We start from the raw sequence: 16,667 nt of genomic DNA on the forward strand, positions 1-16,667 counted from the left end.
TAAAAATTAAAGTTTTATTGGAACACAGCCACCCCCGTCCTGTTACATATTGTCTTTGACTCCTTCCATGTTCTAGTGGCAGAGCTGAGTAATATAGACACTCCGAAACCGAATAGATTAACTGGCCTTTTACAGATTGTGGCTCAGCTGGCAAAGAATCTGCCTGCGATGTGGGACACCTGGGTTCGATCCCTGGGTTGGAAAGATCCCCTGGAGAAGGGAAAGGCTACCCACTCCAGTATTCTGGCCTGGAGAATTCCACGGACTGTATAGTCCATGGGGTCACAAAGAGTCGGACACAGCTGAGCGGCTCCACTTCACTTACAGATAAGTTTGCTGAGCCCCGCTCTGGAATTAAGGATGGTTGGATCCTGGCTTCATATAATTTAAGGTAGAAGAATGATGCCCATAGAGGGGCCCCTTACCCCTGGAGCCCATGGACTCCCAAGGAACGCTGCTGAGATGAGGGGCTGCGGGTGGGGGTGGCCAGGACAGGTGTGCCTGGGTGGGAGGGGAGGGACAGCTGAGAAAGACTCATTTCCTGCTGCAGAAACGTCTCTAGTTTCTAGACAAGGGGAAAGCCTGAGGCTCTCAGCTGCAGTTTCTAGACAAGGGGAAAGCCTGAGGCTCTCAGCTGCCTCTGACTTTTCAAGCCCGCTGTTTCCCCCACCCCTGTTTTCCTCCTCTTCCAAGGCTTCTTTGCATTCTAGAAAACGTAGCCCCTGCCCTTCTAAGTCACCAGGGCCCTCCAGCCCCCAAGGGAGCTCTGACTTGGGAGACAATGAAAAGTCGGTGAGAAACCCAATCTGGGGCTATCAGGTGGGCAGCTCGGTGGAGGGGGTCTCCTTTCTGGCCCCCAGACAGGTCGGATCCTCTTGCCCCCTCCCAGACATCGCATTCCAAGCACCAGTTGGATCCTCTCGGCCGAAAAGAAAAGTCCTTCCAACCTTGCAGGGGTTCCGAAGACTTTTTTTTTCCAAAGTAACCCCCCAAACAGTGGCTTTTCAAGCCACACACAGACTGAATCAAGCGTCATTTGTTTCCAGAAGGCCGAGGGGCAGCGGTTTGGAAAAAAGAACCTTCTCTGTAACTCACGGGGAGGCGAAGGCGGGGTCAGAGGGCACATTCCGATTGCTAAGATGCATTGACAAGAGCCCAGGCCCCCCTTGGCCCTGCCCGGAGACCTGAGAAAGGGGAGGGGTCCTGGGGGGGTGCACAGGGGCCTCAGAAACGCTCCCCTGAGTCACAAAGAGTCGTAGGGTGACCCCTCCTCTCTCGCTGGCCCCCCACCTCCTACAGATACGCCCAGAAAGAACCCCCAGGTCTGGGAGGAACAGAGGAGGGAGGTTTAGCTGTGACATTTTTTTTTTTCTCAATGTTGGTTTGGTCTGTTGAGTTTTGCCCCCAAATGTCCAACTGGAAGCACAAGTGATGAGCCATGGTGAAAGCTGGGTATTTTTCATGACCATTTGCAACGGGGGAATAGATGAGGACCGGGCTGTCGTGGACAAGTCCACGCTTGGCTATCGATGGCTGGGCGGCCTTGGACAGCTGTCTATACCTCTCTGGGCCTATTTCCTCGATGTCAACTGGGATCTGGCCCTGGATCTGGGCCATCCACTCAGATGGTGACACCGGGCGAGGCCACGCACAGACCAGATGCTCTGAGATGGTGACTGGAGGCAGGGAAGACTGAGGGACGGGGGCTGAGCAGACGAGGGCCCGGTGGGGGCAGGGGGGACCCAGACCCAGGAGGAAGGGCTGGCCTTGCACGGTGGAGGGGCTCAAATGGAGACTCAGAGCACCGTTTGTCGAAATGCTCTTTCCAGGGGGAAACTGAGGCCTGGGCCACACACCACGCGTCAGTGAATGAACCCTTAGCATCACCTTATACCCAGCCCCCCGTGCTCCGCACTCACCTTCTCCAGGGGGCACTTTGACCGGATGCCTTGGTCCAGCCCTTCAAGGTGGGTCAGAAGCATCATTCCACTATAGAAAATGGGAGGAGGGGGTGTGCCTAAAAAGTTAAGAAATGCAGAAAGAAAGGTTGCCTTTCTCCCTACAGAGAATAAGCATTCGCAGCCCACGAGTTCTGGCCTCGGCTCGGCCTAGCAGGGTGAGTGGGAAGTATCACAGCAGCACGTGATGCAAGGTGAATTCACAGGGGTGTGACTGTGGGGTCACACCAGGGGCAGGACGGTCCAGGAAGCCTCATCTCCTCGCCCTCCTTAGGCAGCAAATCCCCACAAATTCCCGGGCAGGATGGGGAACAAGGGGACGGAACGCCGGGGAGACGTGTTGGGCCATCTACCCTCTTGGGGCAATTTCATCATCCTGATAACTCTCCAGGCAGGCTGCTGATGCTGTGCCTTCCAGACCCAGGCTCTCAAACAGGCTCTGAGGGAGGCCACTTCTGCCTTGATGAGCCCGTTTGCCCATCAGCCTGTCCCAGGGGTCTACTGAGGGTACCAACTCCCCTGGGAACAGCGCTGAGCTGGCAGAAGCAACGACAATCTTCTTTGCTCCATTTGGGAGACATCTGGTCCCCTCTCGCTTCCCGCCTCCCGCAGAACCACGTGGCCTAGGGTGTCCCCCAACAATGAGATGTTTCAAACTCACCTCTCCTGCAAACCCTCAGGAACCAAGCTCCAGTGCTTGGGAGGAAAAATGGGATGATGGCTCCTCCCGGGATCTGAGACCCCGCCTCCCCAGGACATGTACACTGTCTGATTGCCTCCAGTGACATTCTCAAGGTTGGAAATGATAGGAAGACCCCACAGAGGTCAGCCCTGGCCTGGGGCTCCTTCCTCGTATCGTGGCACGTGTGTGATCTTTGCTTCTGCACAGCGCCCGGGGCCTGGCCTGGCTCACTAACCACGGGACCCCCTTCCCAGTGCTTTTAGAGGGAGGCTATACCGCCAGCCACCCTCAGGGTCCCTGGACTCACTGCATCTTCCCGCCCAACAAAACTGTTCCTGATCAAGCCAGTCCTCCCACTCCTGGACCAAAGCAACGACCTCAGTTCCTACCTGTGTGTCTATCACCCCACTTGGAAGCTCCTTCCACCAGGAGCTGGTGCTTCCCAGACGCTCTGGACCACTTCTGTTTCAGCAGTTTCCCCACCAGCTACTTCTGAGCCTCTGCCAGCAGGGACCATCGCAGTTCCAAAGTTGAGCTGATGGGAGGACTCTGTGGCTGTGAAGTGGACTCCGGCTCTAGGTGGCTGTCAGGATTAGCACTGTGAAAAAGGGCCCTGGGAGATTCTAACGCTGGCCTAGCATATCAGGGAGTGTGAAGGCAACACCCTGAAAATCAGCCTCACACATATATGCAAATGAATGGCACAGCCCACCGCAGCCTGGTCCACAGCCCTTCATAGTTTGCAACATGTTTTTCCTTCCTTCATGAGAGCTCCCTGGCTCTTCTGAGCAGCTTCCCAAGGCAGGGAGGACAGGAATTCTCATTCCCACTCAACAGATGAGGATTCTGAGGTTCAGAGAGAACCAGGACTCAGGTGAGAAAGGTGTTAGGCAGGAGGCAGGGGGAGCTGCTGGAAGCCCTGTCTCAGAGGATCACATCCTGGGTCGGCTATGGATGAGCTGTGTGACATTCAGTAAGTGGCTTAGCCTCTCTGTGCCTTTATTTGCTCATCTGTCAAATGGGGATACTAAGAAGTTCTTACCTCTTGGGGTTAAGGTAAGGATGAGATGAGTTAATAAACATAAATCACTCAGGGCCTGGCACATGGTAAGCAGGAGAACAATTGCCTATTATCATCACTGTTATCATCTTCCCAGCCCCGCAGCCGACCAGCAGCAGGGCCCCAGGTGAGTCGTCTCTCCCCTCTGGGCCTCAGTTTCCCCACTGGCAGGATGACCCCTGATGGTCTCTAACAGCTCAGCTGTGTCCACAGCTCATGCTTCCAGACCCAAAGCACAGACCAGAAAGGGGATAGACAGTGGAGCCCCCAGAACCCACAGAAGCCCACCTCCTCCTTCCTGGGCCTCGGCTTCCCCCTCTGCTGAGTGAGGAGGGGGAAGAAGCACAGAGCCCTGTGCATACACTGTGACCTCACCAGGGTCCCAGACGGGAGCTCTGGGGGAAACAGAGTCACCGGCATCCACTTGCTCCTCTGTGGCGACCCAGCTGCAAAGCCAGGGCAGGGTGCAAAGAGTTAACCGCTCGCAGGCCATGTGAAAGGAGCCCCAGGTACCACCTCCGGACCCCCATTTCAACAGCCAGAGCCCTGAAAAGAAGAGCCCTCATGTTTGCATTGGCAGCTGGGCCAGTGGTGGGAGGAATTGCCGCCCAGCAGGGCCTGGAAAAGACTGCTCATCTCACAGCTGGGCCAGGCCAGCCTCCTCGCTGGGGTCCCTGTGCCACCTCCTGCCACCCCATTACCTAAGCCCCATACAGGACATGACCACATGGCCCAGGATGAGGGGGCGCAGGCGGCCCAGACAGGGTGGCCATTCACGGAGCCGCCCTCAGCCTGGCTCAGACGCAGCCCTGGGCACTGAGCAAAGGAAGGGGTTCCAGGAAAGAAGGGCACCCGGTGGGGGTAAGGGGCAGAGCAAACCTGGCCGGGCACCCCACACAGAGCTTCTGGCCTGGGAGGACATGTGACGTCATGGGGGACGGAAGCACAGGGTGACTTAGGAGTGGGGAGAGCTGACCCTCCCTCACCTGAGCCCCTGGAAACAGGGCTTCACTGAGGGCCCTCCCCGGGGTAGGAAGCAGGAGGCTGAGCCCATTCAGGAGCTTGTCCTGCTTTGAGGAGCATCACAGAGGCCGCAGAGCCAATGGGTCATGTGGTCTGGCTATTGAAGGATGGAAAGGAGCTGACCCACGAGACTAAGAAGAGAAAGGTCCTCCAGGTGGAGGGAACCATGTGAGCAAAGGTTCAGCCATGCAAGACCTTACCTGGGGCATCGTGGTCTTTTGAGTGGGAGGGAGGTGGGGGAAAGAGTTTCCCTGCAGGGCACTGGGGTCTCAGGAGGTCTGCTTCCATGAGACCTCCAGCAAGCCATTTTGCCTTGCCTCAGTTTTGGCATCTGTACAATGGGTACAATCATTGGATTGCAGATATAGTGAAGAGTTTCTGACTCACTAGGGCTTCCCTGGTGGCTCAGAGGTTAAAGCGTCTGCCTGGAATGCGGGAGACTGGGGTTTGATCCCTGGGTCAGGAAGATCCCTTGGCGAAGGAAATGTCAACCCACTCCAGTACTCTTGCCTGGAGAATCCCATGGAGGGAGGAGCCTGGTAGGCTACAGTCCATGGGGTTGTAAAGAGTCGGACATGACAGAGCGACTTCACCTTCTGACTCACAGTAGGCCCTCACGAACCCATGGGGCTCCCTCTTGTGAAATTCTGGGTCTCCATTCAAGGCACTGAGGTAGGGTTCAGAGACTGGACTCTAGTCCTGCCCCGTGGAACCATACCGGCAGTCTCTCCAGCCCTTGATCTCGTGTCTGAGGTCAGATTGTTCCCTTGCTCCTCAGCGTCCTCACTGACCAGCCTGGGATGAGCAATCAGAAGATGCATTGCCAGTAGGGGAATTTCTGTGACTACTGGGGCCCAACCTGGGGCTTGGGGTTGGAACCAGCCTGGGTTCAAGACCTCACGGCATGTAGTTTGCCTCTCCGTGTCCCCAGGTGTCTCTCATCTGTAAGATCAAGGCCGTGGCAGCACCTGGCCACCAAGGTGTGTTGTGGGTGAAATGAACTCGACCAGACGGGCCTACGGGGCTCCTCAGCCCCTGGGCCCCCGACTATGCGGGCTCGTTCAGTCATACTGATGCTGGCAGGCCAGGGCCCACATGGAAAACCACCGGTCTTGTGCACATAAAGGCTGGACCTAGTTCCGAGGACATGGGGCCTGTCCCTCCAGATTATAGCTCTGGTCATGCTATTAACAGATCATAAGAGTAATAACTGTCCCCCTCCAGTGAGCACTTCTGGCCATGCAGACTGTGGAATTTGACCCAAACGCTTGTTCCCAGTGTTATACCAGGCCCAGGCCCCCACATCAGCAGGGGCAGCCCTGACCTTCCCAGGACTCCCCTCACCTGGACTGCTAGGACCCCAGCTTAGACCTCTCAGACAAGTGTGTGTTGTATTGGTTGCTCAGTCATGCCCGACTCTTTGCAACAACACAGACTGCAGCCTGCCAGGTTCCTCTGTCCATGAAATTCTCTAGGCAAGAATACTGCAGTGGGTAACCATTCTCTTTCTCCGGGAGATCTTCCGCCTCAGGGATTGGACCTGAGTTTCCTGCATTGGGGCTTCCCTGATAGCTCACAGTTGGTAAAGAATCTGCCTGCAATTCAGGAGACCCCAGTTCGATTCCTGGGTTGGGAAGATCCGCTGGAGAAGGGATAGGTTACCCACTCCAGTATTCTTGGGCTTCCCTTGTGGGTCAGCTGGTCAATGTGGGAGACCTGGGTTCGATCCCTGGGTTGGAAAGATCCCCTGGAGAATGGAAAGGCTACCCACTGCAGTATTCTGGCCTGGAGAATTCCATGGACCATACAATTGCAAAGAGTTGGACTGAGCGACTTTCACTTTCACTTCCTGGATTGCAGGCAGATTCTTTACCATCTGAGCCACCAGGGAAGCCCCACCCCCACCCCTTCTCCCCACCCCCAGATAAGAAATGAAGAAGTGAAATCGCTCAGCCATGTCCGACTCTATGAGTCCATGGACTGTAGCCTACTAGGCTCTTCAATCCATAGAATTCTCCAGGCAAGAATACTGGAGTGGGTTGCCATTTCCTTCTCCAGGGGATCTTCCTGACCCAGGGATCGAACCTGGGTCTCCTGCATTACAGGCTGACGCTTTACCGTCTGAGCCACCAGGGAAGCTGCAGGCAAGGAGGAGGCTAAACAACAAGCTGCTGGGGAAATGCGAGCTGGTTCCAGGTCCCATCCCCTCCCACCTGCCCTCAACCCCCCTCAACCCCCTCTACCCCATAGCCCAAAGACCTCTGAAAAGAAATCGCTTTATCTCCTTCCCTTTGTCCCACCCAGGGCGGGGCTGTCGTTGGAGCATCTTCTCTCTCCAGACAGGCTCAGAGCCTTTCCCCTAGGAAATGTGCCAACCAGTCAGGAGATTTGGACATTCATACTCTCCTTCTGGGCAAAGGCCAGCTTTCTGGGCTGCACATGACATCCTGGGCCACAGGTAACATATCAGAAGGATTAGAGCCTAAGAAGGAAGGGAAATGCATAAAATCAGAATGCAAGACAGTGGGGAGTGATGGGGACTGGGGCCAACTGTAGAGTACCACTCCAACCTCTAGGCGCTACTGCCAGGCAGAAATGTGCGCCCACAGTACCCACTTCTTCTTAGAATTTTCTCTGTTTAAAGTAAGAGTTGCTGACCTTCTAAACCCTCTGTGGGCCAAATGAAAAATCGCTGAGGACTAGATACGGCCAGGAAGGTCATAATTCCTGACCCTATTCCAGGCTAGAGTGTTCTGCAGACCAGGAATCCACAAAATGACCCCTCATTAAAGAGTTCCCTGGTCAATATTGCTGGGCAACAAAGGCATTCTAAACCCCCTCTGGGTGTCCCAGTGTGCATTAGCATATTAAAGGCTCTGGAAAGGTCTGCAGGAACCAGACCTCATGAACTCTGTGAAGCCCAGGAGAGTATGAGTGACCCACAGGGCCTGTCCTGAGTCACAGCCTAGAGCTGCGACTTCTGCAAAGTGCTCACCAATTCAAAGGTTCACGGGCCCCTGGGGTCCATCTGAGCCCTGAGTTAGGAAGCTCCTTCCTTCATCTGCTGGCCGCACAACAGCTATGGAGATTGTGCTGGGCCAGGTTTGGCGTGAACCCCAGGGACCTGATGCTCGTGTCCCTGCCCTGCCTCGTGGAGCCCACGCACAACTGCCCCTTCCTGTGTCCAGGTTTGCCCTCTTCAGCAGCTCTGGGTTTCCCATCACACAGCACTGATGCACCTTATATAAATACAAAGCCTTTGTCAGCCAGAGACAGGAACTGATGGACAAGCCACCAAGACCTGGTTCTAGCCCAGGGCTACTTTGCAAACACTGTAGCACATCAAGACAACATTTAATCAACAGTACTGACTGAGCGAAATCAAAGGAAATTGGAAGATGAAATTTAAAGATGCTTGCTCCTTGGAAGGACAGCTACGACAAACCCAGACAGCATGTTAAAAAGTGGAGATAACATTTTAACAACAAAGGTCCGTAGAGTCAAAGCTGTGGTTTTTCCAGTAGTTGCGTATGGATGTGAGAGTTGAACCATAAAGAAAGCTGAGCGCCGAAGAACTAATGTTTGCGAATTGTGGTGTTGGAGTAGACTCTTGAGAGTCCCTTGGACTGCAAGGAGATCAAACCAGTCCATCCTAAAAGAAACCAACCCTGAACATTCATTGGAAGGACTGTTGCTGAAGCTCTAATACTTTGGCCTCCTGATAGAAAGAGCTGACTCCCTGGAAAAGACCCTGATGCTGGGAAAGATTGAGGCCAAGAGGAGAAGAGGGTGACAGAGGATGAGATGGTTGGACGGCATCATTGACTCAATGGACATGAGTTTGAGCAAGCTCTGGGAGATAGTGAAGGACAGGGAAGCCTGGCGTGCTGCAGTCCACGGGGTTGCAAAGAATCAGACACGACTGAGCGACTGAACAACAACTGACTGAGCACCGGCCAAGTCCAGGCAATGAGCTCAGTGCCAGGGGCACAGCTGCAAATGAGCGAGATCTCAAGACTCGGCCCCTGTCATCATCAGGCCAGCAGTACAGAGAAGGAAACAGAAAAAACCAAGGGGGCTGGGGAGACAGTGGGAGAGAAAAAACACAGTACCAAGGAAGCGTTTCGAGTTTCTCAAAAGACGTAAACAAGAAACTGAAACAGAGAGCAATGAGCTGGAAAGCCTGCTCTTGAAGGGGTCAAGAGGAGTATCTCTAAGAAGCTGTTATTTATACTGAGACTTAAAGTGTGGGAACAAAAGAACCAGGTAGACGGCACTGCATGGGCAAGGGCTCTGAGGCAAGAAAGAGCAATAATCACGGAGGATAGCTTAAGATGAGATTGAAGAGGTCAGAAGGGCTCAATCATATAGTAGCGGTGGGCTGTATGTATCAGCCAGCTACGGCTGCATAACAAACAAGCCCTAAACTTAGTGGAGTGTAGGAAGTACCATCAATTATTATAGCTCACACTCTGGGGGTCAGATGGTGTCTGAGGGTGCTCTACATCAGGCTGAAGAAGCATTGCTCCACACATTCCTCCTCCTCCTTAGACTTGGGGGACTAGCCTGGTGGTCCCCTTCTCGTAGTGATGGTGGGAGGGCAAGAGAGAAGCAGGAGCTGTGAGGCTTCTTGGGGCTCAGACTTAGAACTGATAGGCTGTTTTACTTCTGTTCCATTCTATTGACCAAAGCAAGCTGCCCATCTCCTTCAGGGGTGGGGAATGACATCCCCCCAACAGTGGGAGGACATCGCAAGGGACAGAGGAGGTGGCTGGGATGAGGATGGTGGCCATGATGGAGAGAAGTAGAGGAAATCCACAGCCGTCTAAAGGCAGAAGCAATAGGAATGTCGCTGATGGGTTAGAGGTAAGGAAAAGGGTGGAATCAAGTTTGGCTTCTGATTTTCTCCCAGAGTGATGAGGTAGACGGGGACGTCTATAGCAGGCAGAAGAGATGAGACACGGGGGCTCACCCCAGCTTTCTCTGGCCCCTTGACTTCCTCTTCTGCACCATGAGAGGTCAGGGGAGCCCCCCCGGCCAGCCCAGTCCTCTCTTCGCCCCCGTCCCTAGCCAGAGCCCAAGCTTCCCGTGCACCTGTACAGTGAAGATCAGCCGGCCCTGCGGTGAATTACGACCCCCATAGCTCACAGCCGGGCTGGCGCTGGAATGATGTGTTGTGGCCATCCATCACCACCTGACGGGCACCCAGCGCCAGAATTCGGCAGCTGCCCTTCACCGGGACACTTAATTATAAAGGCCTGAAATTTTCCCCTACCGGCCCAGGAAATAAAGGCTTTGTTTACCAACTGCAAGTGGGGAGGCACTCAGGGGAGAGCCCATATATCAGAACAGCCTGGCAGAGGCAGGGCGAATCCTGGGACCTGGTGGGTAGGTGGGGGGGGGGGCACAGCGGAGGCTTCCGGGAGCTGTCACCTTGACCCCCACCGCCCCCCAGCCCTGTGCCCCTAGTCTCCATAGATATATTGATCCCAGACGTTCTAAGTCATCTCACCTGTGCCGCGTCTGAATTTGTTCAAAGCCAACTCAGGGCAATGCTCTGGGCCCTTCTTCTGGGTTTGCCAGCCCCTCCAAAAACCCTTGGGGCCTTATGGACCTTGGGGAAAAGGAGAGGGCACAGCAGGACATCGAAGACACCATTCGGCTCACAAGGATGTGCGTTCATCCTGCCCAGTTCTCAAAGTGTGGTTCCCAGACCAGCAGCCTCGGTCTCTAAATGCATGTTCTTGGCCTTTGAGAAGTAGGGTCAGTTGCTCAGTGGTGTCTGACTCTTTGCGACTCCATGGACTATAGCCCACTAGGATCCTCTGTCCGTGGAATGCTCCAGGCAAAATACTGGAGTGGGTTGCCATGCCCTTTTCTAGATCTTCCCAAACCCAGGGATCGAACCTGGGTCTCCTGCATTTCAGGCAGATTCTTTACTGTCTGAACCATCAGGGAAGCCCTGACCTAATGAAGCAGGAATTCAAACGGCTGTCGCTGGAGAAGAGCAGATTTCCTCCAGGGAGAAAGAAGGGGTTCCCAGCACTGTCGGTCCCTAGAACAGGAGCATCGGAAGGAGGTATGCAAGGAGAAGCTGAATTTGATCTTGCCAGGTGATCAGTCCAAGACACGCCTTCCTCCAGATCTGATCCCCTCAGTGGAGACATCACTGTCTAAGCACCTCAGAGAGGACTGTGCAAGCACCCAGGCCCAACCCAGCAGGGCTGAGTTATCTGCACCAACGTGGACCCCTCCCAACACACACACACTCTCTCTTCGCTGTCCCCCACCTCACTCCAGGGGACCACGGGGCTTGGCAGCTGCCCCGAGGGATGGAGGTGGTTTGCGGCTGAGGGACAGAGGGCATTCATCTGCCCACAGGCGTTGCAGGCCACTCCACAACACCATAAAGTGACACATGGAGAAACTGAGTCACGGGACCCGAAAGCCATCTGGCAAGTTGGGTGTGGAACTATGCCGGGCCTGCAACCATGGCCTCCTGGCCTCCAGTTTGCACTCTACGGCCCACCAGCTCTGTGTTTCTGGGCAAGTCACCGCCCTCCTCTAGGCACTGGAGTCTTTGTCTGCAACATGAGAATAATGATATTCCCCCACTGGGTTGATCCAAACCAGAATGGGGATGACCAGTGATGACGGAGTCCAATGCTAATCACTGACGTGGGTCCCGCATCACTTTTCAGGAATGTGGCTTGTTCACCATCCCCAACTGTCCTGCTTTTTTTTTTTTTTAAATTTGGGGTAATAGCTACCCTATCTTGTTTATTTCTTTGGCTGTGTTGAGTCTAGTCATGGCATGCAGGATCCTTCACTGCGGTGCATGGACTCTCTAGTTGTAGCTCTTCTTTAAAAAAAAGTTTTCACTAACTATTCCACTGTCTTCGGATCCCCCAGAGGCAGGCTTTGAGATGAGTCGTTTGCTTGGAAAGTGCAAGGTAACCCTTGTTGAGGAGCAGAAGAGCGAGAGAAGGAGGCATCTGTAAAGGATGTGTTATCACGGGCAGGTACCACCAGGGTCTCCATCTCTCCAGGGAGCATTAGAGCTTCTATAGACACATGCCTCAGGGGTATCCTGCCTAAGACGGGAGGGAGCTGGGGTGGTGATGCACCAGCTCCTGTATGTCAGTGGTTGAGGGCTTCCCAGGGTTATTAATTCTCAGCCCCTTCTTGCCTGCCCCTAGAGAGGGCAGAGCAGACACTAGTGGCCAAACCCTCAGACAAAGAACCTTTGGTGCTAGCCATCGGATGGGGCTGGTGTGCCAAGGGGGTACAGGTGGGGTCCCCAGTACAAGCCACATCCTCCTTCCTTTTCCATGAGGAGAAACACTTTCTCTATTTCAAGACCTAGCTTGGAGTATAAGTTTTCCTCCAGTCAACCTTCTCCAAATGCCCTAAGGAGAACTGGAATGTGCCTTCTTGCAGCAACTTTGTCTTGTCTGTTTCGTGAGAATTGCTTTCATTCATTTGCCAGATGTTTCTTCAAAGACAGCTGGGTGCCAGGCACCACACGGGCCCCTGATCACACTGCATCGTAACCGTTCTTGACTTGCCCGTGAGCGCTGGACCGTGAGGGCTCCATAGGCGGGGCTGGATCAGATTCCTGTGGGCATCCCCAGCACTGAGCACATAGTCAGCACTCAGGAAGTGTCAGCCGATCTGAGCTAGAAGGGAAAAGCAAATCTGACGCTACATGAAAAGTGCTTGGCTTGGTACAAAACCCGCCAAAAGAAAAGATCTGAAGAAATAGCCATTAATGTGTGGGAACGAGCTGCGTGAGTCCCTCTGAGACACATCACCAGCTCGATCTGTACCTGCCTCGCCCCAGGCGCTCCAAAAGACAGAGACTGCATCCCTTGGGAGAGCCCCCAGAGTAAGAGCCATCTAAATTTAGACCTGCCCCTGCGGGCGCTTAAAATTAGAAGGACTTTGCATTCCAAGATGCCAACAGGTGCCGAGCAACAGTTCAGGGACCAAAATAAATCAGTGGCTCACTGGGACTTAAAATTAGATGAAGCCTCTGGGTCCAAGTGGCTGTCGGTGTTGGGCAAGTTGTCTTCCATAAAGGATTGAGAGGAGGTAGTCCAAAGCCCTCCATACCAGAACCCCTTGGATGAGTCAAAGGGAATGGATGTGTACTGACAGTCTACCTGGGGCCAAGCCTGTGCCAACAGCCTGGCTTGCATTCTGCAGCTCGATGTACACGCTGGAGCTGGGAATTATTATGCTGCCTGGAAACTGATGCCAAAGAGCTTCATTCCGGGGACTTGTCCAAAGGCACCCAAATGACGGAGCAGGGTTTGAGCCTCTGCTTTTCCCTGGCTGCTCCTGGCTCGTTTCAGGGAGCCAGACCACCCTCATCCATTTCTAGGAGGATCCTCAGCCGCCCCCTCTACCTCCCTAAGCAGTCCTTTGTTTGGGGTCATGCAACCTGCCCCTGGTCACACTGATTGGGCAAAAGCAGTAGCATCATCTAAAGTGAATCGCTCACTCGCTGGTCAGAGACTTACAGCATCTGGCTGGGAAGGACGAACTGGACCACTCGGGTCTCCTAGGAGAATGTGCAGTGCAGTGAGCAAGCTTCCTAAGAGGGAAGGGTGGAACAGACCCAATCGAGGAGAGAGGGGGATGGGGTAACATTACAGTCACACAGCGACTCCAGCTGATGTTAGGGACCAGTGGGACATGGCACACACCGCATCCTTAACTCATCCATAGGAATTTCACCCCCTTTTACAGGTGAAAGTAACTGCTATCAGTTGGGTTAATCGCTCACAATTCATGTCCAACTCTTTGCGACCCCATGGTCTATCCATGGGATTCTCCAGGCAAGAATACTGCAGTGGGTTGCCATTGCCTTCTCCAGGGGATCCTCCCTACCCAGGGATCAAACCAGGCTCTGCTGCATTGCAGGCAAATTCTTTATCATCTGAGCTACCAGGGGAGCAATTGTGATTGGAGAGATCACCAAATGACCCCGGAGATAAAGATGAGGTCTGGGTTCCAAAGTCCTCCAGCCTAGGGGTGCCCATCCACATGTGTGCATGTGTGTGAGAGTGTGTGGGTGTGCACAAGCCCATGGGTATCACCCAGAAGAGAGGGCACAAGGAGGACTGGGGATTCACAGCAGGTGTGGCCCTCAATGCAGCTGTAATGGGCTCCCCATCCCTCTGGGAACCTCTTCACGTTTCTTCCGTTTTCCATTGACAGGGCCACCTGGGATCAACCAGTAATTGCTGTTAACACCAAGACAGAAAGTTCTGTTTGCAGCCTGGGCACCATGGCCTGGCAGCTCTGTCCTGCCATCCAGGCTCCTGAACAAAATAACCAGTTTTGGGAAACTTGACTGTCAAATCCTGGATCATCCGTAGCATGCCACTGGGCCAGCTCTAAACTTCTACCACTTCAGTTTCTCCACCAACGATGTTGGAGAAATAATGGCTCTTTTATTCTTTAATAGATTGTTCCTAAGAAGTAAATGGAGAAGGCAATGGCACCCCACTCCAGTACTCTTGCCTGGAAAATCCCATGGATGGAGGAGCCTGGTAGGCTGCAGTCCATGGGGTCGCTAAGAGTCAGATACGACTGAGCGACTTCACTTTCACTTTTCACTTTCATGCATTGGAGAAGGAAATGGCAACCCACTCCAGTGTTCTTGCCTGGAGAATCCCAGGGACGGGGGAGCCTGGTGGGCTGCCGTCTATGGGGTCGTACAGAGTCGGACACGACTGAAGTGACTTAGCAGCAGCAGCAAGAAATAAATATGTGAAGTCATTGTTTGATATTTGTCAGTTTCTTTGAATATCCTAAGATCAACTTTGCACGAGGGCTCCAGGAACGCTAAGTTCCACTTTTTCACTCTGCCACGGACCCTCTGCAGGACTTGCAGCAAGCCCTTTATCCTCTCTGGACCACAGTTGCTTCCAGTTCTATGACAGAAGGGTAGCCCCGATTCAATCATTGATTTCCTCTATATGCTACTGGGTCCTGCATTCAACACTGTAGGTGAAGACATGAATGAAACAAAGAGGGTTACTGTGGTATCTGGGAAGGCTTCCTGGAAGAAGAGGCATTTGGATGACTCCTCTCTTTCTTGGGAGGCTGCAAGATTTTAAAAAGAAAAGGGGTCCATCTTGAGGGTTCCTGAGGCCTGTTTGTCAACTGGCTCGCTGAAGCCGGAGTACACAAGTATGCACATCTGCATGGGCCAGTGTAGACATGCAGGACACACCCTCCAGAAGACAGGGTTCGACAGGCCCAGAGATGGCGTCTCAGGGAAAAGGATTAATTGGAGAGAAAACAGGAAGCAACTCCAAATGTTCAAGGCTCCCTCAGCAGCCACGTTCTTTTTCCACACTTTAGGAAGATGAGACGGGACAGCGGAGGGCGGGGAGGTGTGTAACGCTCTGGCTATTTCCTGACATCCTTCCCAGTGCCCCCAGAGGCCCAGACTGAGTGCGGTTATCTCCTCCCTGGCTGGGAAGGGGCTGCTTCAGAGCCAAAACCACCAAGATACGGGGAAGAAGCACGCAGAACGACACAAACAAGCCAGGCTCGTGACTTCAGGCCAACAGGAATGGAGCCAACCATTCTCCCCAGACCCAGCCCACATCCAGATGCTGGCTGGTCCCCCTGTTATCGGCCACAGAGGTGATGGGAGTCCAGCTTCAGGACCTGAGCTGAGTGAGACTGATAGGGGAGCTGGTGTGGGAAGCTGAGGAGGAGATGGGTGCATTGTGCTCTGTCTCTCTCTTCTTTGGGTGTCTCCAGCTCCACCATATAAGAGCCTTGGAATCTACATTTATACCTGCATCTCAGCATCTCTCATCACCTCCATCTCTGTCTCACTTCCCGGTCCCTGCGGATCTGTGTGTGTCCAGTGCCTATCTCTGAGAGGTGGAATCTCTTTCTTTCCCAAACAAGTAGGGGGATGCCTCCAGGATAGCTGGAAAAATCAACTCTACAAAAAAAAGAAAAAAACATGCTATGAGACACCCTCTTCTACCACATTGACAAAAATGAAAAGATCAGAGGTATCCTTCATTCGGGATATTATATTAAAGACAGAGCAAACAGGCCCTCTCAAAAACCACTGAGGGAGTAAGACCCAGTATTATTTTTGTGTGTGGGGGGAGAGTCATGTGGCAATATCTACAGAAATGTTAAATGTACATATTCACTGGAGGAGATCAAAACAGTCCATCCTAAAGGAGATCAACCCTGAATATTCATTGGAAGGACTGATGCTGAAGCTGAAGTTTCAATACTCTGGCCACCTGATGCAAAGAGCCAACTCATTGGAAAAGACCCCGATGCTGGGAAAGACTGAAGGCAGGAGGAGAACGGGAAGACAGGGGATGAGATGGTTGGATAGCACCACCAACTCAACAGACATGAATTTGGGCAAACTCCAGGACAGAGAGAAGGACAGAGGAGTCTGGTGTGCTGCAGTCCATGGGGTCACAAAGAGTCGGTCAGGACTTGGCGACTGAACAACAGCAAATAACACATGTCCACTGACCCAGCAATCAACGTGCACAAAAATGTGTAAGGATACACAAGGCTATCATAGTAGCCTTGATGGTAACACACCATCGTGTGTAATAGCAAAAAATATGGAAACAACTGACAAACCACTTAATGAGGACAGGTCAAATAAGTCAAGGTGAAGCCATGCTGCGGGAGCTGTGGACATTAGGCAGATATTAAAAAGAGGGAGCACGATCTACGAGTCAGGGCAGGGAAAGATGTCCACAAAATAAAGAAAGTGACAGAAATGGTATGGGCCTAACAGAACCGAAGATATTAAGAAGAACTATACAAAAAAGATCTTCATGACCCAGATGGCCACGATGGTATGATCACTCACCTGGAGCCAGACATCCTGGAGTGTGAAGTCAAGTGGGCCTTAGGAAGCAGCACTATGAAC

General features: G+C 53.2%; 1 long non-coding RNA gene and 1 other non-coding gene across 2 annotated transcripts in view; both read right to left on the reverse strand.

Annotated features, from left to right (window-relative positions):
• LOC100849610 (uncharacterized) overlaps positions 1-16,667 on the reverse strand; it is a 142,269-nt gene that overhangs the window by 29,344 nt on the left and 96,258 nt on the right. The gene's annotated exons all lie outside the window — the stretch shown is intronic.
• On the reverse strand, positions 6,787-6,859 carry TRNAY-GUA (transfer RNA tyrosine (anticodon GUA)). Its single transcript has one exon. It is a non-coding gene; the product is annotated as a tRNA-Tyr (tRNA).

The sequence above is a fragment of the Bos taurus genome, chromosome 17 (assembly GCF_002263795.3).
Source record: "Bos taurus isolate L1 Dominette 01449 registration number 42190680 breed Hereford chromosome 17, ARS-UCD2.0, whole genome shotgun sequence".
Taxonomy (NCBI): Eukaryota; Metazoa; Chordata; class Mammalia; order Artiodactyla; family Bovidae; genus Bos; species Bos taurus.